The sequence below is a fragment of the Chiloscyllium plagiosum genome, unplaced genomic scaffold (assembly GCF_037043375.1).
Source record: "Chiloscyllium plagiosum isolate Xiang-an unplaced genomic scaffold, Cpla_swu_hap1 HiC_scaffold_5, whole genome shotgun sequence".
Lineage (NCBI taxonomy): Eukaryota > Metazoa > Chordata > Chondrichthyes > Orectolobiformes > Hemiscylliidae > Chiloscyllium > Chiloscyllium plagiosum.
In genome coordinates, this window is record NW_028270143.1 from 50,846,064 (window position 1) to 50,871,545 (window position 25,482).

General features: G+C 42.1%; 1 protein-coding gene across 2 annotated transcripts in view; it reads right to left on the bottom strand.

The window, feature by feature from the left end:
• The window catches only part of gabbr2 (gamma-aminobutyric acid (GABA) B receptor, 2), a 1,039,525-nt gene that overhangs the window by 1,012,124 nt on the left and 1,919 nt on the right, over nt 1–25,482 (bottom strand). The gene's annotated exons all lie outside the window — the stretch shown is intronic.

A 25,482-nucleotide genomic window follows, 5' to 3' on the forward strand; every position in this document is an offset into this window, starting at 1 on the left:
TCCACAATCACCTGATGAAGGAGCGTAGCTCCGAAAGCTAGTGTGCTTCCAATTAAACCTGTTGGACTATAACCTGGTGTTGTGTGATTTTTAACTTTGTACACCCCAGTCCAACACCGGCATCTCCGAATCTTTAAAAACACACATTGTTGCTCTTTTGTGAACTTTTTGTGCTACCTAGAGGTCTGAGGAGCCATAAAGTGTGTTTTAATTTCTTGTATAATTAAGACAAATAAGGGATGACTTGCAAGAAGTGTGAATTTTAGCTGATGACAAGAAACATTGAATTGCAACACAGTTGGCATGACCTTTCCATTTTTGCAAAGACATTTCTGAGGAACTTGACCCCAGTAATTTTGAGAAGTCCAAGAATCTACCTATAATCTGAAAAAGAAACTAAGAAAAACACTGATGGAAAATAGGTTTGATCAAAACGTCATAGAGAGCGTGAAATCATTGTTACTAGACAAATATGACCTCAAAGCATGTGAAAAGGTCCCATTCTGGATGTTTGCCATCAATCATGTCAGCTGCAACTCCTCTTGTCAAAGAATCTGGCAGCATATGAATTTTAAAAAGTGCATATATTCAAATGAAGCTCAAAACTGTAGAACAGGTATTATTTCCAAATTGCAATATAAGGTATACAAGCATATCAGGGAAAGTTGTAGATTTATGTAAAATTCACGGTACTGACACAATGTTTGTGAGAATGGATCAAGTATGTAATTAGAAGTAAAAATGGGAGGTTTATGTACATTACAATGTGTGCCATGAAGGAACAGTAAATCTCTCGGAGAACAAGTGGGCCAAGTCAATATGCTTTGTATCTTTTTTAAAAAGTAAACATTTCACACAAGAGTGCAAGATAAATACCAATGTGAGTTTCTCGAGTGGAAATTAAGTGTAGTGTTTGAAGAAAGAATGATAAAATGAATCCAGAAATTAAAATATGAAAATTGAAGCAAAAGAAACTCATGATAAGTGCCATTACTGTTAGTAATATCACATTTGCACTCAACAACATACAAATGTAGCAATTAGGAGCAGAAATAGGTCATTCGGCTGCCTGAGCCAAGTCCATATTGTTGACAATACACAAATACATAAAGGTACAAACACACAAATCCAAGCTCTGTTTTTTCTACACAGCTCAAAAGTAACCCAAGCCACTAGCAGATGGACATAATAGCACATCACAATCTGCACTATCATTTCCCCACTTGGATAAATCCACTATAAGAAATATATTCTTCAAAGAGCGGCAAATTCAAAAAGCAAATGTGTTACAGTTCAGTGATATCATAAATGGACCTTGACTTTTCATTCTCCATAGCTTTCAGCTCACACAAATTCTGCTGCTCATGTTGGAATTCAGATTGTCGGGTTCACCTCTCACTCTTGTGCTTGTTCGAATATCTTGGCTTTTAAAATTGTTATCCTTATTTTAAATCCATCCATGACCCTGCTCCTCCTGTCACCCTATCACCCTAAGAGATCACTGTGCTCTTAAATTCTGATCTTCTGTGCATTTCTGATTTTAACCATTCTGCTATCAACACCTGTGCTTTCAGCTGCAAGGTCCTCAGCTCTGAAATTCCGTGGACGACTGCACCTCTCTGACCCTCTCACCTAATTTAAAGTCTACACCTACCTTCTTTAACCAGGATCTTTTCACCTGTGCCAATATTTCTGCGACTTGCAGTCAAATATTGCAAACACTGAAGCATTAGAACATTTTACCATAGTAAACATCCTACAGAAAAGTAAGATTTCGTTGTTATCCAGCAACAAGTACAATTCCTGAGGTCACTCGATATTCACGAGGTGTCCTTCACAGTTATTACAAATGGACTGATGGTAAAGCCAATACTACAAATCACTTTAGGAAGCTCTGAGCTGACCTTACACTGATAGAGCTTCTCCAGGGTTAAAAGCAGACACGGATAGCAATCTTTCTCTATTCCCTTCAGATCCATTAGTATTACCGCCTGGAAAATGCTTAGTTGCAGGACACATCCAGAGGCAGAGTAGAGTAATTCATGACACAAAGGGGATAATAATTGCAGCAAAACACAGATACCAATAAGACAATGTCATTTATTAGCTGTGACAAACTATTATTAGGTTATGCAGGCTGAGGCTTTTTGTGCAGAAAATAAAGCTTCCGTTTCAAAAGGAAACTCCTGAAAATACATCCTGTTTGTAACAGAAAATAAGCTGCCAAATCAACAGCAGACCCCTGATTTGTAGAATCCCAAAATAAAACAGCATTGGGCCTTCTGAGTTCAGATATTCCAGTTGTGAATACAGCCGAGGCAAATGGCTGCCACCAATAAAATCACGTCAGAGTCGGAGTCACAATGGCTAGAAGGAGACTATTCTGCCCAACCATCACATGCCTGCTCTCCAGAGAGCAATTCAATCAACTCCGCCACTAGAGCCAGGAGCACACATGGTCCTTCCTAACCTTGCAAAGATTTAAAATGTATTTAAATAAAAGCAAAATACTGTGGATGCTAGAGGACTGGTTGGAGTTTGCACATTCTCCCCGTGTCTGCGTGGGTTTCCTCCGGGTGCTCCAGTTTCCTCCCACAGTCCAAAAAAAAAGTGCAGTTTAGGTGAATTGACCATGCTAAATTGCCCGTAGGGTTAGGTGAAGGGGTAAATGTAGGGGAATGGGTCTGGGTGGGTTGCTCTTCGGAGGGTCGGTGTGGACATGTTGGGTCAAAGGGCCTGTTTCCACACTGTAAGTAATCTAATCTAATCTAATCATCTGAAACACAAACAGAGAAGACTGAAGAATCTCACTCTCTATCAGCACAACTTCAAACTATTTCAAAGCTGTTTCGATCACCAAATCTATTTCATTCTTCATTTCATTCAATGTTTTCATAAGAAACATTTTCTCCTTCTTTCCTCCTTTGCCCTCTGACTCCATGTTTCACTGAATCCCACTTCTTGATATGTATTCACCATACTCACTGACCCTCCCCTCTCTGATGCTGAATGATCTGTGCTCAGTAGCTTTATCCCTTTACACTCCCACATCAATGGATTTCGGGCATAACAAGTGCTGAACTCTTTTTCCATCAGCTTTGCCTCCCTGCCCACATTTCTGGACAGGAGTTCCTCTTCCCACCATTCATACTCTCCTTCCACCTGAGGCCCTCCCTTTGGTCTTTTGCCAACACTTGATCTCTTCATCGGGAGATACCACTGTGACATTGACCGCCTTAATTTCTCCACTTCCCCTTCCCAGAGGGGATGCTACCAGACCAGCTGAACTTCTCCAGCAGTTTGTTTGAAATGTTTTTCTCCTCCTTGTTGTAGGTCCTCCTTCTTCAAACTGTGTGGGGGTGAGGAGGACAGTTGGTACAGGGGTGACATTGGTTGGGGACTTGCACCACTTCCTCACTCAAACCAGAGTTCAAATTGCATTAAGCTACTGACGATCACATGAAACCTTTCAGCAGAATCCTTAAGGAAGAAGTTCCCTGCTTTCAGACGCATGACATGATGACTGCACACAAGCACAGATTAAAATAAAACATTCCTCAATCAGAGTAACAACCAGATGAAAAAGAAAGAACTTTCAATTAAATGGAGCTTGAGGTCTGGAATTTCCACCTCAAGGTAGGTATCTCATTGTTTTCACCTCAGGAGGAAGCGATTTTCATTGAGGGAGATAGGGAGGAGGGACAGGGAAGGGAATGGTGAGGGGAGTTGTGGACCAGCCGATGTGGGGAAATATCCAGCACATCCCACATAGGCTGCTGGCTGCTCAGGCCAGCCTCAGGCTTCCTCCCAGTTACGATAATAACAAAATGGCCCTCCAGTGTTCATCGCTCCTCTTCCTCCTGAGCTCCTACCCCCACATTCTCTCCATCCTCCTTCCAGGCTGCCACCTCACTCTCATGATTCCCTCTTGATGGCCTTCAGTCTGCCAACTCCTTCATGGCTCATCACACCTCAATGTCAAGCTATGCCACAACCCTCACCCCCAACAGCCCCTGCTGCCCCTCATGCCACTCATACCAGACTATGGTATTTCCATCAGTAATGAAGGCATGGCTGATAGCCCAAATGACCATTATTCAATTGAAACGCTTGACCCTTTGCTTGCTTGGCAACTCTGGCTCTCAGTTCTATGCTGTCAATTTCACAATATTTATTTACACAAGGATAATAAGATTCAAGTGTTTGCAGTTTCAGCTGTTTACACTTTAAAGGGTCTGGTGTTTGAAGCCTCCTTGTCAATTCTGGTTGGGTGCTTAATGGTGAGAAAAACCCAGGTTTTTGAATGCTGCCTTTAAACATGATGACCTACACTCCCAATCTTTGCTCCGGGGTTGTTAGAGAGTTGGATTGGGAATTGGGCTAAACAACCAGGGAAGGACCTGAGCAGCTGCTAGTTCCTGAGGTGGGCTGGGGGTTCCAGCATTGTGGTCAAAATTTAGAAATAAATCAGAAAACATGAAAAATCACTTCAGCTCACTGCCCCTCACTCCCGCACACTCCAAACCCATGTTAACTTTGCAATGGAGATGGTCAGGTTAGCAATGGTGGGCATATGGTTGAAACCTAAACCAATCCTTAACCTGAAAAGACATTCCTAAAAATTGGAAACTATCAAATTGGGGTCAGGAATCCAAAATTAGGACCTGTCCATAATTTTTATGGGGATTCTGAGTTAGCCTGACTCAGTCAAAATCCAGATCTTAAATATTTAGCTACACAAAACTTTTGAAATTATTACACCAACTTTTGAAAGAGAATGCATGTACAATTCTAGAGTTCTTTTCTTTAAATAAAAAGATTTGAACACAAAAGCAGCTACTGTATGTTAAAGCTGTACAAACGTATTAGTTAGTTTGCAGTTACAATATCCTCTAGTTCTGAGTATTCTACTTTGAGAAGAGTATCAATGTCATACAAACAGAGTGTAAGAGATTTAGAAGGTTGTAACCAGGGCTGTAGAATAACTTTCAAAAAAGCTAGAGAAATTGGAAATAAATACAAACATTGCTGAGAAACTCAGCAGGTCTAGCAACATCTGTAGAAAGTGAAGCAAAGCTAATGTTTTAAGTCTGATATAGCTTTTCTTCACAACTAAATAAATTGTAATCTCTTTATATCAAAAAAAAGGTTAAGAAAAGATTTGATAGTGGCATTGAAAATTATAAGAACTTTGAAATAGGGATATGCTATTTTCACTGGCTGGTGAGTCAGTAGCTGAAGGGTGCAAATTTATGCTTATCACCCAAAAGAATGGAAAAGGTTAGGAGATTTTTTTTGCATAAATAATACCTTAGCAGAATCATTGCTGGAAGCAGAATTGATAAAAGCTTTCCAAAGGGAAAGGCATATATAATTGGAAATAAACTTAAAAGATTATGGATAAAGGACAGCTGGCAAATCAAAGTAAATGTATCGCTCTTTCAGAGACCAGTAAAGAGATAATGGGCTGAATAGTTTCATTTTGCATTGCAAAATTCTACAATAAATGTGACTTTTAGAAGCTGATGTAGTTTGAGCAGTAATTGTTAGATATATTCTGATAGTGAGTGGATATATCTTAATGTTTATTTAATTACAAGGCACTGTGGTACTTTTACTTTCTTCGGGTGGGTGGAATCATTCAAGAATTGGACTCTTTTCTTATGAAATTCATAAATCTGTGGGAGGCCAATGTTTAACTTATCAAGGACAAGAAAGGTACCAAAGAAACTACTGGTGCCCTAGTTTTCTACTATGTGTATTCTTATGTGGAACCTGATTAGTATTCACATGTGGATTGTGAACCAGCACTTTCTAATCTTTGCTGTCAGCTCATTTATATTGTACTGAGCAAATCAGACTAAAATGGTTGATTTTGCTTCTGAAGGTAGTTCAAAGGAAAATCTAAAAACCCACTTTAAAAATCTTCCTTTGCTTTCTTGCACATTGAAGTAAATCATTTGCCAATGTATTTTGCATTGAAGATGGTTGATTTCTCGGCTCTTAAAAAATCCTGCAATCTACTCCAGACAGAATCCTCCCCTCCAGAAATGCAGCAGGGAAGGTGATGGAAGGGGAAGATAATCAGATAATTTGGTGTTTGGTCTCCATTTCTTCTTGGGTTACCCTTCCCTGCATACCTCACAGATTTGTTTTTAAAATACAGACAAAAGTGAAAGCAGCAGCCTTTTTAAAAAAAAAGATTTAAACAAGCAACCCAGAGAATGGGTTGGTCATCTGTTCTCTTTAAAATTAGAAGTGGCTGAATTGAAATTGAGTTTGGGATTTTAAACATTCTTTATCTTCCCACCGAATCCAAGCTCACTCGTTTTGCAGTTCAGATTGATCTTCATTGAATGAGGTGAACTTATCATTTTGGTGACTACATAGTTCTTCAGTCACTGTGAACAGAGGGGGAGGGTAGGAAGTGGTAAGGTCACTGGACTCATAATGTACTGACCCAGCCTAATGCTTTGGGTTAAACTTTCAACTCCAACCATAGGAGCTGATAACTGGATTAAAAAATCTTATCCAATAATAGTGACCATAAAACCCTGGCTAAATGTAGCAAAACCCTATCTGGTTTCCTGATGGCACTTAGGCAAGGAAATGCGCCATCCTTAGCTGTCTAGCCCATATAAGACTCCAGTTTCACAGCAGTCTGGATGGATCCTAACTGGCTTCTGAATTGGCCAAGCAAACCACTCAGTTCATGGGCAATTAGGAATGGACTACAAGTGCTGGCCTTGCCAGTGAAGCCCACATCCCAAGAAAGCATTTCATAAAAAAAAGCTAATTGTGTGAATTGAATTTAAAGCTACCTTTCCTCACTGGCCATAGTTCAAGCATCAATGGGATTCCTCTGCTCATTATCTGTAGCAAAATAGTCTACACATTTTCACCACCTCGTAGTTCCTTTTAATGTGAAATTCTTTTAAAAAATTGGTAAACATGTTAATGAAGCATAGTGTTGGAATATAAAGGTGAAGATTGAACCAACTATAAAACAGACCTTCTTATATAATACAGAATTATAAGTCCAGCTAAGTGAATCTTCATATCATTGTTATATTGGTAAGGGTATTAGTCACGTTAGTCTACTCGGTACAATTTGCACACAATTTTGGGCATAATGTTTTTAAAAAGGAGCAGCAGAATCTCTTCTAATCCAAAATCTATAAATGACTGATAACACAAAATAATGCAGTAACAATGTGTTTTACATACTGCAGAGTTGAATTTCAGTTGCAGTATTTTAAAGTAATTAACTTGGGGAATGCAGCATGGTATTATCCCATAATTTTTATCAGGTCCCACTCTGTAAACCATTCTACATCATCTTTGCTTAATGAATCAGAAATTTATCAACCAGTATCAAATAAGCCTAGATGGTATCTTCCATGAATATTTAAACATTCATCCTTTAAAAGTTCAACTGAAATGCCCTAATTTACAAGATAATTTGAGAGTGCAATTAATTTGAAACTTTAACATTAATCATCTTTATATTAAACCTAATTTCAAAGAGTAAACAAATGTAATTTATTCAGTTGGACTCTTAGCTACTAATGCAATTAGTTTGGCACTTGCCTAGAGGCAAAGGAGCTGGTCATTTCAAACAAGTATCCAGTTTGTAGGAATGGAGAAAATCATCAAGGCCAGCTCTTGGTGCCCAATTTAAAAGAAGTTTCAATGTGTTGGTTTGTGCAATTTCAAAACGTCACCTCATTATATACAGATAATTAGCTGATTTAGACATGTAATGGCATGCTTCTGGGGCGAATGGGACTTAAAGCTAGACATAGGGATGCTATCACTGTGCCACGAGACTTTTCACATCATAATATACTTATGGGTTTGACATCTGAGTCACAGGAATCTGCACCATGCTCACTGTTGTGCATTTCATTAAAGCACTTAAAGAGTCAATCTAACGAGGGAACTTCGAGAAGAAGTATGATTTGCAATATTACTGAAAGAGCAGTGTAATGGTTAATTCAAAATGATAATGAGCTGCACTGAAGTTCAAAGTTGCAGCCAAAGTAGTAGAGCACTGGTATGTTTGATGAGGAGGAAGAGAGAGTTACACTTTCCCAGCAACAGGAACAACAGCATGTGCATTATAGCATCATGTCACACTTCTGGATTCAGTGCAGGAAGTGTGTCAACAGCTGAACCAGGCCAGGAAAGATAAGCAGATACAAATTTACCTGCACTCTGTTTTGAGGATTGCCCCAAACTCTCCCTCACTCTGTCACTCTGTCTTATCAAAGCAACATTTTTAAAATTAATTCATAGGATGTGAGTATCTGGGAAGAGGGGGGTGGTGGGGGGAGATGTTAGGGATGGCAGCACTTATGACCAATCCCTACTTCCCCTTGAGAAAGTGGTGAACTTCCTTCTTGAACAGTTGCACATAGCTCCTCATATTCATTTGAAGTGCATGCTTTGCTGTCTTTCTGCTCACATTCTTGCATCTTCATCTGGTTCTTATGCAACTTGGTGCCTCTCTCAATTACATGAACCAAATGCACCTATCAGATGAGTGCCATTACAGTCACTCCTTGTTGCAGAAGAGAGTGTAAAACGCAAGGGCCAGTGAGAGAATTGCTGTTTGTTCTCCTGGTGGATTATTCCTTATTCTTTACATAGGATGATAGATAATTTAACATTGGCTTCACAGTGTCACATTAATCTCCAGCAAGTTCCTTCTAGTATGGTGATGAAAATGAAGTGTAGCTGATCTGTAAAATGGGTGATGACAAAACTGCAGTTAGATGTGTGAATCCCAAATAAAGCACTCTAACTTCTCATCCACTGCACAGTCAACCTTCAAGCCCTACACCAAGTCCCACCCGCTTCTCTGCCAAGATGGAACCCCACAGCTTTGCCTCTTCTCATATTGAATGATTCTGCCCTGCATAGGGATAGGTGAAAAGATCTCTTGGCACAGCCTTCACAGATTCCGATGTTAGTTATATATTACTTATATCTAGGTGGCAAGCATTCACTTAAATCTATATAAATAGACACAGACTGAAACTATGGTAGTTGGTTTAGGAGGTGTATGTTCATAATGTGTTATTATCAATAAATATATATGCGTGTATAGAGATTGGCTCAAGTTTTATGCTTCACCAACTGGTTTACTGGAATATATAACATCCAACACCCAGAAACTCTCTGCCAAGGACATCTGAACAGCCTAAGCAACCTGTTTCTTCTCCTTGTGAGGCCACAGGGTTTCGAATGCATGGGTGGTGGGAAAATCTTATTAATTCTACAAAGATACGCATGTGGGTGTATGAGAAGATATTGTAGGATTCTGTTATTTATGTGAATCACATAAATGTCATAAATGTTATTACTTCACACCACCTTCTATTGTTGCTTGCTCTTGGTGGTTTTGTATCATGTCAAGTATTCGGTTGCTGGCAAATTAATTGATGGGAACAATAGGAAATGTGTCATGGTTAACTGGATAGTTACAGGGCTGTTTTCTGTCATTGAGTTTGGACAGAATGAGCATTCTATGCAATTATTGCATTGGCCCAGTGTAGTAACTGATTGAACCTTGTAGCTATCAGAGCTTTCTGAGGCAGAAATGTGAGTGACTGGTGCTGTGATGTTAGTGCCATCTTGATCCTCTGCTGTCTATTTCTCCTATTCATTGGATTCCACTTCAGCTGCAAGGAAGAGTTCAAATTGTGAGGGTGATCTTATTATCACCTATTTATTGAACGTCTGTCCTAAAAGATCCATTCCTGGTGATATTGTAACCATTCACATTGCATCAGCTGAAGCTGTGAAATGGATTGTTCACCTCAGTGTCAAACTATAACCCATTTCCCCAGGTATACGAATGACAGAATGTTACTAGCTGTGTACTTGGCATTTTACTCCTTCTGCAACTTCAGTCTTCATGCTGAGGAACTTGTGGAGAGCGCAGTCTGAACATTCTATAGATTCTCACGAGTTGATACTAAAGGACAACTCCAAATCCATTCAGACAACTGAAGGGTAATTTGGCCAACTCAATTCTCTGCTTAATGACACATCTGGCTGACATTGTAGCTTTTGTTAAACCACTCCAGTTTGCTGGCAGTGGGTGTCACAAACCGGGAAAAAGGTATCCTTTCTATTCCACCAACTCCCACCTTAAGTCTACTCAAGTGCTGAAAAGGTAAGGATGATTTGACTGCCACATAACATGGTGGAGCCTCAGAATTTGGCATGAAGCCTTAATTGTGGTTACACAGCACCTCGCTGTTGATGCAATGGGATCCCTTCTGGTTTTTGAATGCTCCTGACTGATCTGAGGAAGCGCAGATTGCCAACTCCATACTGTTGCACCTGGAGGAAGTCAGCCATTGACGCAAAACCTATCACCCGCTCACTCTGATTAGTGTCATCACTTGTACAGTTGATGGAATTGCCAGCCCTGGCAAATAACCTATCAGCCTTATGCATTTACATGCTGCTTACTGTGAAGCCCTGGATACATCTTTGATGGTGCCTTGAAAGGATCCGGAAGAAAAATATTGAAAGCTGTAGTTGCAGGAACCAACTCCTCGAGGAAGCCGTGAATATCTAACACCACCTGATGTGACAATCTGTGCCTCAAGAAGCATAGTGCTTTCAAAAGGTCAAGCAAGCTGAGTCTCTGCCTGTACACCCTGTTACAGAGGTAATGCTTCCTGCACCCTCTCTTATCTACTCTTGTCCTTCCTCAGCAAGCTGTTACTGCTGTTGATTGTCATCTAATTCTCAATCCAAACTCTGGTATAAAACAGACATAGGAACACCCACCTCGAACCTGAGTCCCAACATTAATGGTAAATAGGGAAATAATTATGATCCCTGTGTATTTTTTGGTGTTTGACTACTGGACTGTTACTGAGCAGCATGAATTTCCATTTGACCCTCTCATCATATTTTCAATGACAACTGTCAAGAATTCCATAACAGAATTCCGTGAATTGTTTACTATTTAAATTCTTTGCCCTCTTCCCCCACCGACTCATAATCTTGGTATCATACATCATGATGAAGAAAGAAATAACCTCTAATCTAATCTACCACACAAAATACATGATTCCACAAGATATTTGAAACCACTGACATCGTGACATGATATCCATTAAACATAAATGCATGAAAAATCTACCACCACTCATATACCAGGATGGCAAAATGCAGTAGCCTCAACAAATGTCACAGATCACAATGAATAACCTGCATCTGTTGCTTTCAAGAGAGGTAGTGTGCCAATTTTGTGCTCCTTGCTAATTTGCATGATTACTGCATGCAGTCAGTGCTCTATGTGCTGATGAGTGGCTCATACCTCAGTAGAAGGTGAGGCAAGAGTTGGGGACTAAGTTTCTCAAATGACTTAAACGCAGCTAACACCTCTTAAAGATATGGAAAATCAGCTGAACAGAAAGAATAGTCAACTATAGTACATAAATGATATAAAGTGTTGCATTTGGTAAGGCAAATCAGGGCAAGACTTATACACTTAGGTAAATTCTGGGGAGTGTTGCCAAAAAAAAAGAAACATTGGAGTACTGGTTCATAGTTCCTTGAAGGTGGAATCACAGGTAGACATGACGTTTGGTACACTTGCCTTTATTAGTCAGTGCGTTGGGTACAGGAGTTGGGGGTTTCATGGTGTTGTCATACAGGACATTTTTTATGCGATTTATGGAATGTTGTGCTTGTTTGAGCTATAGAGAGAGGCTGAAGCTGTTTTCCCTGGAGCGCCAGAGCAAAAGGGTAACTGTATAGAGGTTTATAAAATCATGGCATGTATGGATAGGGTAAATAGCCAAGGGTCTCTTTTTCCCAGGGTAGGAGAGTCCAAAACTACAGGCCAAAGGCTTAAGTTGAGAGGGGAAAGATATAAAAGGAACCTAAGGGACAACTTTTTCACACAGATGGTAGTGCATGTATGGAATGAGCTGCCAGACCAACTGGTGGGCCAAATGCTGGCAAATGGGAATAGGTTAGGCTAGGATATCTGGTCGACATGGACAAGTTACATGGTAAAGTCTGTTACTGTGCTGTATACCTCTATTACTCTGTGACTCTATGTGCTCCATGTTTCTCGGACACCTCACTGGATGCTTTGGAGGAGGAGGAAATGGAGAGGTGGAACATGTGACCTTTCTACAGAGGACCATGCAACGCTCCAGATAAAACTCTGCAAAGATAATGGAACCAGATACCCATGGTAGCTAATGTCAGGAGTTATAGATAGTATAAATCTTACCTTTTGCTTTCTCCTCATTTTCCTTCACCTCAAACCTACCCTCATGATATTTTCCTTTCAGATATCCACAAACTGCCAGCTAAACCAGGCAGTAGTGGAGCAGCAATATGTCCAAAAGTGAAAAGATAGTGACAATAAGGATACAGAGTCACCACATTTAGAGTCACCAACTCAGACACTCAGATTGTATTTAACTTAAAGATTATCAGAGAGCTAAGGTCTGCATATGGTGAGACACAGTGTATGTAGCCTGATGCCAGGGCAGGGAGAAGGGTGGGAGCGATGAAAGGTCACTACAGGATGCAGTTGCACAGAGTCCAGCAGTTAAGGGCTCTGATTCGCACTAATGGGACAGCTTACAGAGGCTGGCTAGTACACTGGCCTAATAGAATGCTTGCTGTATTGGTAACCCTGTTGGTCATTGTCAAGGAGTCTGGAAGAATCATGTGCCACATTTGCACAGAACCATTACAAAGTGGTGGCCAACTTCAATATTATACTGTGGAGGGCCCATCCATATTGCAAAGGACAAAGTTTCAACTTAAAACATTAACAGCAAACACTGGGGGCTGCAGTCGAAGTTTGATCTAATGTCATGCAAGGTCAGCTTGTGCTATCATAGCTGTAGATTTGAGCATTCAAATAATATAATTATTCTGTCAATGAGTCATTCAGAGAGAGCCCAGTCAGAAAGAGGCCATCATGTTTGCATCCTCCATTGCTCCCTCAGCTGCTCACTGTAACGTATGTGATAGAACTAAGCTTTCACACTGGTACAAAGGTGCAGCATGTAATAGGCCACTATGAATTCTAGTATGGTCTCCTGGCAAGTACTGCAGAGCTCCTGCAGGATTATCAGGAGAAGCATTGCTCCAGTATGCCACTTTCTGTTATGTCATGTTTTGCGAGCTAACATTGTATTGATGCTGCATATACATGAGTTGTACACTTGAGCCATCAGCCTCATTATCACAGGGTTGTTCCTGTCACCCAGAAGCCACCTTCTGGTTTATTGTAGTGGCTGAAAGACAGATGCCACAGACTGAAAGCATCATGGCTGCTTCCAGCGTACTGGGATCCATTTCCATTATTTGCTCAGTATTGTCACATGTCGGCTGGACTTGGACAAAGTGGTATCCCTTTCAGTTATAGTGAAAGTCAGAGTCGTCAATCAGTATGCAGAAGGCAATACTTGTGCAGTTAATGGCTGTTTGCACCATTGGGAAATGTGCAATTCTTATAAAGCCATGGTCTCACCCCACCTCAATGCTAATCTCTGTTAAGGCAGAATGAAATGCAGTCAGCTGTCTTGGAACTCATCATCTTGGGACCTTCCCATTTGCAATAGTGTTCAGAAAATTGATAAATGGTGTCAATATCTTAGGAGAGATTTAACTAAGGTGGAAAAGATTACATAGGACATAGAAAAGAGAGGAAGCGGCAATTGCTATGAGCACTAAGGTTAATAGCGAGGGGGCCTTGGTTTAAAGTGGTTAGTAAAAGAACTGGTAAAAGAGCTAGAAGGTGGGATTGGGCTGGAAAACATTTTTCAGCTGACAAATACATAGTGAGGTGAAAGTGAGGACTGCAGAAGCTGGAGATCAAAGTCAAGTTTAAAGTGGTGCTGGAAAAGCACAGTCGGTCAAGCAGCATCCAAGGAGCAGGAAAATTAACATTTCAGGCAAAAGCCCTTCATCAGGAATGAGGCAGGGAGCCTCTGAGGTGGAGAGATAAATGGGAGGAGGGTGGGGCTGGGGATAAGGTAGCTAAGAGTACAATAGGTGGATGGAGGTGAGGATGAAGGTGATAGATCAGAGATGAGGGTGGAGCAGATAGGTGGGAAGGACGATTGGCAGGTAGGACAGGTCATGAGGATGGTGCTGAGCTGGCAGGTTGGAACTGGGGTAAGGTGGGGGGAGGGAAAATGAAGAAACTGGTGAAGTCCACATTGATGCCCTGGGGTTGAAGTGTTCCAAGGCAGAAGATAAGGCGTTCTTCCTCCAGGCTTCGGGTGGTAAGGGAGTGATAGTGGAGGAGGCCCAGGACCTGCATGTCCTCGGCAGAGTGGGAGGGGGAGTTGAAATGTTCGGCCGCGGGTGGTGGAGTTGTTTGGTCTGGATGTCCCAGAGATATTCCCTAAAGTGTTCTGCGAGAAGGCGTCCAGTCTCCCAATGTAAAGGAGACCGCATCAGGAGCAACGGTTACAATAAATGACATTGGTGGATGCGCAGGTGAAACTTTGATGGATGTGGAAGGCTCCTTTGGGTCCTTGGATGGAGATGAGGTGGAAGGTGTGGGCGCAGGTTTTGCAATTCCTGCAGTGGCAGGGGATGGTGCCAGAAGGGGAGGCTGGGTTGTTGGGGGGGCCTGACCAGGTAGTCACAGAGGGAATAGTCTTAGTCGAAAGCGGATGGGGTAGGGAGGGAAATATAGTCCTGGTGGTGGGGTCCGTTTGGACGTGGCGGAAATGTTGGCACATGATGTGGTTTATGCAGAGGTTGGTGGGGTGAAAGGTGAGGACCGGGGGATTCTGTCCTTGTTGCGGTTGGAGGGGTGGGGTTTGAGGGAGGAGGTGCAGGACGTGGATGAAATGCATTGGAGGGCAACTTCAACCACATGGGAAGGGAAATTACGGTCTTTAAAGAAGGAGGCCATCTGGTGTGTCCTGTGGTGGAACTGGTCCTCCTAGGAGCAGATACGGTGGAGGCGGAGGAATTAGGAATATAGGATAGCATTTTTGTAGGAGGTAGGGTGGGAAGTGGTGTAAGAGTTGTGGGAGTAGGTGAGTTTGTAAAAAAATGTCAGTATGAAGTCGGTCATCATTGATGGAGATGGAGAGGTCCGGGAAGGGGAGGGAGTTGTCAGAAATGGTCCAGGTGAATTTAAGGTTGGGGTGGAATGTGTTGGTGAAGTTGATAAACTGCTCAACATCCTCGCAGGTGCACGAGGTGGTGCGGATGCAGTCATCAATGTAACGGAGGAAGAGGTGGGGAGTGATGCCGATGGAGATGGACTGTTCTACGTATCCAACAAAGAGACAGGCATAGTTGGGGCCCATACGGGTTCCCATGGCTACCCCTTTGGTCTGGAGGAAGTGGGAAGATTCAAGGGAGAAATTGTTAAGGGTGAGGACCAGTTCAGCCAAACGAATGAGAGTGTCAGTGGAAGGATATTGGTGAGGACATTGGGAGAGGAAGAAACGGAGGGCTTGGAGACCCTTGTCATGGCGGATGGAGGTGTAGAGGGATTGGACGTCCATGGTGAAGATGAGGCGTTAGGAGACGGGAAATGGAAGTCTTGGAGGAGGTGGAAGGCGTGGGTGGTGTCTCGAACGTATGTGGGGAGTTCCAGGACTAAGGGGATAGGACAGTTTCAAAGTAGGTGGAGATAGGTTCAGTGGGGCAGGAGCAGGGCAATGGGTTGGCTGGGATGGTCAGGCTTGTGGATCTTGGGAAGGAGGCAGAATCAGGCGGTTTGGAGTTCCCAGACTATGAGGTTGGAAGCTGTATGGGTGGGAGATCTCTGGAGGTGATGTGGTTGCGTATGGTCTGGGAGATGATGGTTTGGTGATGGGGGGTGGGGTCCTGGTCGACGGAGCGGTAGGAGGAGGTGTCTTCGAGTTGGTGCCTGGCTTCAGCGATGTAGAGGCCAGTGTGCCAAACTATCACTCACCCCTTTTATCCGCTGGTTTGATGGTGAGGTCGGGATTGGAGCAGAGGGAGTGGAGGGCTGTATGTTGTGAGGGTGAGAGGTTGGAGTAGGAGAGGGGGGGTAGACAGGTTGAGTCAGTTAATGTCTCAGTGGCAGTTGGAAATGAAGAGCTGAATAGCCTCCTCCCATACTATTGATTGGTGCTACAATCTGCTTACTGTGCTTCACATACCACCAATGATTTTTTTTTTAATTTGTTCATGGGACATGGATATTGCTGGTGTGGCCAACATTTCTGACCCATTCCTAATTTCCCTAGAGAAAGTGTTGGCAAGTTCCTTGTTAGGTTACCAAAGTTCTTGGGATATAGGGGCTCCCAAGGTCTTGTTATGAAGGGAATTCTGGGATTTTGACTCAGTGATCATGAAGGAAAAATGACATACTCCAAGAAGGGGTAGTGTGTGGCTTGGAGGAAAACTTGCAGGTGCATTTGCACTATCTCCCTCACCAAAATACCATCCATGTCAACTTCGCAATACTTACATGATCCACTGCAAGTATAGAGGCAATATTGCACTCTTGTACTAAAAATAACAGGAGACATATTTTGCGGTCTTTATGTTCTAACTGAAATCTTATTCAAATGTGACAGATTTGCAGTCAGTCAATCAATTAATAAGTAATGAATATAGGCTATATTTACACGCATAGTAAAAACACATCCACATAGTCTAGTTTGTATTTAGAGTGCAGTTACACTGTCACTTTTGTATCCATGCTAAGCTGTTTTGCTATCGCTTCAATACTGGTATTGCACTGTTCCAAAATAGGGCTGTGTGCAAGAAAGCAAGCCAAGCTCCATCCATTTTGAAGCACAGCCATTAAGTTTAGGAGGAACATAAACTCAATGAAGCAACCTGTCCTCACATACCACTCAAAAGAGCTCCACTTCTGAATCTCTGCTTGCACAGTATCACCATGATGTACATCTTCCTAAATGAATGCATCTATATGTTAAAGGGGTTAAAGATGATACTCAATTGTAAAGTATTTTAGAAATGGTTGATAGCACACTGGATCATTCTTGTTCTATAAGCAAAACAGACAACATATCCGATAGATAAGTAATTGTCTTTATTTGAGTACTACTTTGCAATCCCAATTTACTATTATGCATTTATGCACACAGTGTTTTTGGCCAAATAATAGGATAAATCTGGCAAACTTACAGACACCATGATTAATCTCATGTTGATCACTAATTCTGCAGCTAACATCCGGTTTCTATCATTTCTGTCCCAAAAAGATAAGCAATAACTTTAATATTCAGAATTTATATCTTAGTGGCTGAACCACTTGTAGACTATGTTTCTCTGTTGTATTACCTCATCATATTTAAACAGTGGGGAGTAGAAATAGTGACTTCATACATGCTAAAGCCTTCTTGAGTTAATTCTTTGGCCCATCAGTTCATAGACACTGTAATTATGTAATACTGCTCCGAATTCACCATGTCAGTAGAGCTTTTTCTTTGTTTATATCTTTAAACATTGTCTCCACACCTGCACAAATAAATCTTATGCTGTAACTGCATAGTCATACTCTTATCTTATGCATATGGTCTTCTTTAAATTATGTATATTCTCCTAGGCCTTTATGATACCTTCTTAATGTTGAGACTTGTTACCTTGCTCTGTGATCTATTGTTATATTTTGCCAATTCTTTGCACATTAAGTCCACTGTCATTCCTCAATAAAATGCATTTATGTCACTGCGTTGCTAGTCTTACTAGTACTCACAGGGTCATATTACTAAATTACCTTGTACTCTTTCAGTATTCATGTGTTTTCTCAAGTAACTGTACACTGCACAGTTGAAAAGTCAAGACTTAACATTTCTACGAATCAACCGATTCCTTAACTTTCTTTAAAAGCTTAAAAAGATTGTTATTTCTGGCACACCGTAATTGGTTTTCTCTTTGCCACCAAATAAAATGATTGACTTATAAATTGCACGATTTTCTCCGTGATTCACTCATTTATGCAAATAAGCATTATTTTGCTGACAGAGAGGATTGTCAGACACCAGTCTTTGAACTACCATTTCTTTGACGGGACCACACCATAGTGAACTTAAATATATAATTCTCACTAATTATAGATGCAAAGTAGTAAAATTTGGAGCTGATACCAGGTAATGGAATGGTATAAGGCATTACATAAATTATAGAATCAATTGGACAAAATTTACGTGGGCAATGACAGGTGAATTATATTGTAAAATAAATGTGTAAAATGCTATTCAGGAAAGACAAATAGATATGCTATGTATTTCAGGAACTGTCCTGAAATGACAAAGCATGAAGTTGAAAGAGGGTTTACTAAGCCATTTGTAAAATATGTTCAATCAAGGCAGAACAGCGAGCAAGAAGGCTAATAAGAGATAAACTACGGAGACAAGATAAGGGAAAATGGGTCAGAGTTTGTAATGATGAACCTTTATTGTACGTTTGTTGAAGTGTACATTGATGCTGCAGCCAGTTCTGGTCATCAACCAATAGGTAAAATATTGAAGCCATGGAGTCATTGCAGTGAAGCATATCCCTGGTACAAGTTCAGTTTACAGAAAGGTGAGAGAAACATGGCCTATACAACCTCAGAAACAGGCATGTCTGAGGTGATGTTTTAACAGCATATATAACTATAAGTTAAAAGAGGATTAAGGAAAATCCAAAGAGATTCTACAAATGCATTTGGGGAAAAAGAGTAACTCGGGAGAGACTAGGGCCCCTTAAAAATCAACGAGGCTGTCTATGTGTGGAACCATATCATCGATAGTCACAGGTGAGGTGCCAGAAGACTGGAGGTTGGCAAATGTGGTGCCACTGTTTAAGAAGGGCGGTAAAGACAAGCCAGGGAACTATAGACCCGTGAGCCTGACCTCGATGGTGGACAAGTTGTTGGAGGGAATCCTGAGGGACAGGATGTACATGTATTTGGAAAGGCAAGGACTGATTCGGGATAGTCAACATGGCTTTGTGCGTGGGAAGTCATGTCTCACAAACTTGATTGAGTTTTTTGAAGAAGTAACAAAGAAGATTGATGAGGGCAGAGCAGTAGATGTGATCTATATGGACTTCAGTAAGGCGTTCAACAAGGTTCCCCTTGGGAGATTGATTAGCAAGGTTAGATCTCATGGAATAGAGGGAGAACTAGCCATTTGGATACAGAACTGGCTCAAAGATAGAAGAAAGAGTGTGTTGGTGGAGGGTTGTTTTTCAGACTGGAGGCCTGTGACCAGTGGAGTGCCACAAGGATCGGTGCTGGGCCCTCTACTTTTTGTCATTTACATAAATGATTTGGATGCAAGCATAAGAGGTACAGTTAGTAAGTTTGCAGATGACACCAAAATTGGAGGGGTAGTGGACAGCGAAGAGGGTTACCTCAGATTACAACAGGATCTGGACCAGATGGGCCAATGGACTGAAAAGTGGCAGGTGGAGTTTAATTCAGATAAATGCGAGGTGCTGCATTTTGGGAAAGCAAATCTTAGCAGGACTTACACACTTAATGGTAAGGTCCTAGGGAGTGTTGCTGAACAAAGAGACCTTGGAGTGCAGGTTCATAGCTCCTTGAAAGTGGAGTTGCAGATAGATAGGATAGTGAAGAAGGCGTTTGGTATGCTTTCCTTTACTGCTCAGAGTATTGAGTACAGGAGTTGGGAGGTCATGTTGCGGCTGTACAGGACATTGGTTAGGTCACTGTTGGAATATTGCGTGCAATTCTGGTCTCCTTCCTATCAGAAAGATGTTGTGAAACTTGAAAGGGTTCAGAAAAGATTTACAAGGATGTTGCCAGGGTTAGAGGATCTGAGCTACAGGGAGAGGCTGAACAGGCTGGGGCTGTTTTCCCTGGAGTGTCGGAGGCTGAGGGGTGACCTTATAGAGGTTTACAAAATTATGAGGATAATGGATAGGATAAACAGGCAAAGTCTTTTCCCTGGGGTTGGGGAGTCCAGAACTAGAGGGCATAGGTTAAGGGTGAGAGGGCAAAAATATAAAAGAGACCTAAGGGGCAACTTTTTCACACACAGGGTGGTACGTGTATGGAATGAGCTGCCAGAGGAAGTGGTGGAGGTTGGTACAATTGCAACATTTAGGAGGCATTTGGATGGGTATATGAATAGGAAGGGTTTGGAGGGATGTGGGCCGGGTGCTGGCAGGTGGGACTAGATTGGGTTGAGATATCTGGTCGGCATGAACGGGTTGGACCGAAGGGTCTGTTTCCATGCTGTACATCTCTATGACTCTATGATTCTATGGGTGAGATACTATAGATAAATTTTGCTTCAGTGTTTACTATGGAGAAGGACATAGAAGTTAGAGAACTTGGAGAAATAAACTGTGATAACTTGAAAAGTGTCCATTTAACAGAGGAGGAAGTGCCGGACATCTTAAAACACATAAAGTTGGATAAATCCCCGGGGTCTGATCAGTTGTATCCCAGAACTTTGTGGGAAGCTAAGGAAGTGATTGCTGGGTTCCTTGCTGAGATATTTATATCATCGATAGTCATGGGTGTGGTGCCAGAAGACTGTATAATGGTTAATGTGGTGCCATTATTTAAGAAAAGTGGTAAGGAAAAGCCATGAAACTATACACTAGTGAGCCTGATGTCAGTGGTGGGTAGGTTGTTGGAGGTGATTCTGAGGGGCAGGATCTACATGTATGTGAAAAATTAGGGATTGTTAACGTGGCTTTGTGTTTGGGAAATCGTGTCTCACTAACTTGATTGAGTTTTTGAAGAGGTGACAAAGAAGATTGATGAAGGCAGAGCGGTGGACATTGTCTATATGGACTTTAGCAAGGTATTCAACAAAGTTCCACGTGGTAAACCTGCTAGCAGGGTTGGTCACATGGAATCCAGGGAGAGCTAACCATCTGGATGCAAGATTGGCTTGACGTTAGACGACTGAGGGTGATGGTGGAGGATTGCTTTTCCAATTGGAGCCCTGTGACCAGCAGTGTATCACAAGAATCAATGCTGGGTCCACTGCTGTTTGTCATTTAAATAATTGATTTGGATGTGAACATGGGAGGTATAGTTAGTAAGTTTACAGGTGGCACCAAAATTGATGCTGTAGTCGACAGTGAAGAAATCTATCTCAGAATACAATGGAACCTTAATCAGATGGGCCAATGGGCTGAGAAGTGGTAGATGGTGTTTAATTTAGATAAATGTGAGCTGCTGCATTTTGGAAAAGCTAATTAGAGCAGGACTTATACACTTAATGGTAAGGTCCTGGAGTTTAATGCAGAAACATGTAGGTGATTCACTTTGGAAGAAGCAACAGGAATAAAAAGTACTGGGCTAATAGTCAGATTCCTGGTAGTGTGGATGAGCAGACAAATCTTGGTGTCCACGTACATAGATCCATGTACACAGACTGAGTACCAGGCCGTGCACTCAGAGCATGCACAGATCAACTGGCAGAGGTCTTCTTGGACATCTTCAATCACTCCCTGCAGCAGGCCACTGTCCCCATCTGTTTCAAGGGGACCAACATCACCCTTGTGCCTAAGAAGGCTCATGCAGCATGTCTCAATGACTACCGCCCAATGGCCCTAACTTCGGTGGTCATGAAGTGCTTTGAAAGGCTGGTCATCACGTTAATCAACTCCAACCTCCCCATTTCTCTTGACCCACTCCAATTTGCCTATCGGACTAACAGATCCACATCAGATGCCATATCACTTGCCCTTCACTCCTCCCTAGAACACCTTGACACCAAAAACAGCTACGTAAGAATCTTACTCATTGATTACAGTTCAGCCTTGAACACTATTATCCTCTTGAGACTGATTACTAAAACTTAGTGATCTTGGACTAAGCCCCACTCTCTGCAACTGGATCCTCAGTCTCCTGATTCACAGCCACAATCAGTGAAGATTGGGAACAATATTTCATCCTCACTAACACTCAACACTGGAGCCCCCCAGGAGTGCGTACTTAGCCCCTTACTGTACTCACTGTATACCCATGACTGCATCACCAAATACCAGACTAATGCCATTTACATGTTCGCTGATGGCACCACCATAGTTGGCAACGAAACAGACTACAGATGAGAGGTGGAAGACCTAGAAAAATGGTGCACTGAGAATGACCTAGCTCTCAATGCCAGCAAAACCAAGGAACCCATTATTGACTTTCAGCAGGATGTTCCTCATGCCCCCTAAGCATTAACAGCACAGAGGTGGGACAAGTAGAGAGTATCAAGGTCCTGGGAGTGGTCATCCACAACAAGCTTTCTAGGACGCACTGATTACAAAGGCTCAACAACATCTCTTCTTCCTCACACAGCTGAGGAAATTTGGCATGACGGCGAATACCCTTGCCAACTTTTACAGGTGTGCCATCGAGAGCATTCTGTCTGGATGTATCACTACCTGGTATGGCAACTGTACCATTCAAGATCAGAGATGGTTACAAAAAATGGTGAACTCGGCCCGGACAATCACAAAGGCCAACTTCCCATCTCTAGAATCCTTTCTAAGGAAAGGCCGCCAGCATTCTCAAAGATCCATCCCACTCTGGCAATGTTTTTCTACAACCTCTACCATCAGGGAGAAGGTACAGAAGCCTGAATACACACACCAGCCGGTTTCATAGCAGCTTCTACCCTACTGTTGTTAGAATACTGAATGGACTCACAAACTCTTAACATTCACCCGTACCTGTGTTTTTGTTTTTGCTGCCGTTTACCTATTATTTAGTTATCTATGCTACTTAACTATATGATCTGCCTGTATTGCTCACCATACAAAGCTTTTCACTGTGCCTTGGTACATGTGACAATAAATTCAATTCAAATCCAATTCAATTCTCTGAAAGTTGCCACCCAGATTGATATAATTGTTCACAAAGCATACAATGTGTTAGCTCTTATTCGTGTTGTTGAACAAAGGGATCTTGGAATTCAGGTTCATAGTTCCTTGAAGGTGCAATCACAGGGCCAGGGTGGTGAAGAAGGCATTTAATACACTTGTCTTTATTGATTAGTGTATTGGATATAGGAGTTGGGAGGTCATGTTGCAGCTGTAGAGGACATTGCTAGGCCACTTTGGAATACTGCATTAAATCCTAGTCTCCCTGCTATAGGAAAGATCTTGTTAAACTTGAAAGGGTGCAGAAAAGATTTACAAGAATGCTGCCGTGGTTGAAGGATTCGAGCTACAGGGAAAGGCTGAATAGGTTGAGGCTATTTTTCCTGGAGTGTCGGAGGCTGAGGGCTGACATTGTAGAGGTTTATAAAGTCATCAGAGGCATAGATAGAGTGAATATCTAAGGCCTTTTGCCCGGGGTAGGGGAAGCTAACGGCATTAAAGTGAGAGGGGAAAGATATAACAGGGACCTAAAGGCATCTTTTTCATGCAGAAGATGGTGTGTGTATGGAATGAGCTGCCAGAGGAAGTGGTGGAGGCTGGTACAATTACAACATTTAAAAGGCATTTGGATGGGTATATGAATAGGAAGGATTTGGAGGGATATGGGGTGGGTGCTGGCAGGTGGGTCTGGATTGGTTTGAGATATTTGGTCGGCATGGACGGGTTGGACTGAAGGGTCTGTTTCCGTGCTATATATCTCTATAGCCCTATGACTCTAAAACGCATCTGGATGGGTACATGAATAGGAAGGTTTAGAGAGATATGGACCAAATGCTGTCAAATGGGACTCAATTTAGGATATTTGGTTGGAATGAACAAATTAGACTGGACGGTCTGCTTTTGTTCTGTACAACTTTCTGACTCTGTGTGTATACAAGAGGTTAACTCAGGATATTACTTTTCATTAAACTTCAAAACCAGAGGAAAAATTCAAATTGTAAAAAAGCCTCTTTGGAGCAGATTTCCGGAATTTATTTCAACGGGTGAAATCTGCTTCCATGAAGGTAAAATCTGGAGCAACTGGATTTAGGAAGCAATGTAGACCAACATGTGCCTGCAATAAAAATCTTCTGAAGGACCTCAGCACCCGATCAAGCTCAATATTAAAGGTCTGAATTTGCTTCTGTGGAGTGCACAATTACTTAAGAAATATGTGAAGGTGAAGTGAAATAGCAGAGCAATTTAACAAAATGCTCAAAACATTAAGGACTAGCAATCTAGAGATCTGGGTTCAAATCCCATCGTAGCAGATGGCAAATATGAATTTAGTTTATTAATAAAAGTGGCGCCAGTCATGTTGAGCATGAAATTATTGAATTATTGTAAAAACCTTTTTGGTGCACTAATATATGTTTGGGAATGATATCCGCCTCCTTTCCTCGTCATGATTCCTTTTGGGGCCCCTTCACCAAGCGGTTAATTGCCACTCAGTTATTAACCGTGTGTCGGCGATACATGCTGGCCTTACGGCTAACCCACACTCACATGAATGAAAATAACATGGATGCTACAATAGAGGGGAGGGACCACTGAGACTCTTCCGGATCTCTGAACTAAAATGGGCCCAACTGCCTCACTCATTATCACACACAAAAGAAAACAAAGATGCTGGAAACGTGAAACAAAAACAGAAATCGTTGGAGAAGCTCAGCAGGTCTGGAACATCTTTGGATAGAGAGCTGAATTCTGAAGAAAGGTCACTGCATTCAAAACATTTACTCTGTTTTTCTCTCTCCACAGAGGCCGACAGACTTGCTGAGTTTTTCCAGCGATTTCTGTTGTTGTTACACTCCCTGCCCTTGCGAACTGCAGAGATATTTTCTTAGGTTAAGCACCTGTCCTTTTGACATATGAAGGAATTTCCCCCTTCTCCAAGTGGCTTTCAGGTAGCCTGCGAATCTCTCACCCTGTGCTTTTAAAAGGGGCCCATCAGACCAAACTGTGGAATCATTTGCAAATACCCTCCCCATTCTTGTTGCTCTCCCACGAGGTGGTATTTTACGTCACCTTACAAAATGCAATGAAAATGTAATGGAGAGAGGCAAAGCCTGTTTAGAAACGAGTGCGATCATACATGGGTTGAAAATGAAAGCCTTGCTGAGTGTTTGCCCTCAGTGCCAGTTGCTGAGCCACAGCACGTACCGCTAGACTGGTGCTGGGTGTTTGTGTTTGACTAGGTCACTGACAGTGAAGTGCCAATGCCCGCTCCAAGCACCACACACAAACCTGCACTCAACGTGGGCTGCCAGTTACCTTGGTAATGTGGGCAGCGCTCGGTGTGAAGCTGCTGCCACCTTCAGGTAATATTCAGTCAGTCCCTGAGCCTGCCCCCGCCCCTGGCACGTTAATTTCACCGTGACAAACAAATACACATCTCTGTGTAACATCTAGGAAGGGAAAACAAAATATCTGCTCGCGTGGGAACCTCCTCCCTTCAAGAACGAGTCTGAACGAGGTCTCAAGGTGATTCGGAGTGGTTTTTATTTCACATGAAACGTGCAAAGTTGTCACCTGTGCTGACATCTCTTGCGAGGAGGGGGTGACCGTGGTCTGCAGTGTTAACTGTTTGCTGCTGGCAGGCAATGAGCAGGGGACAGCTCTCTCTCTCTCTCT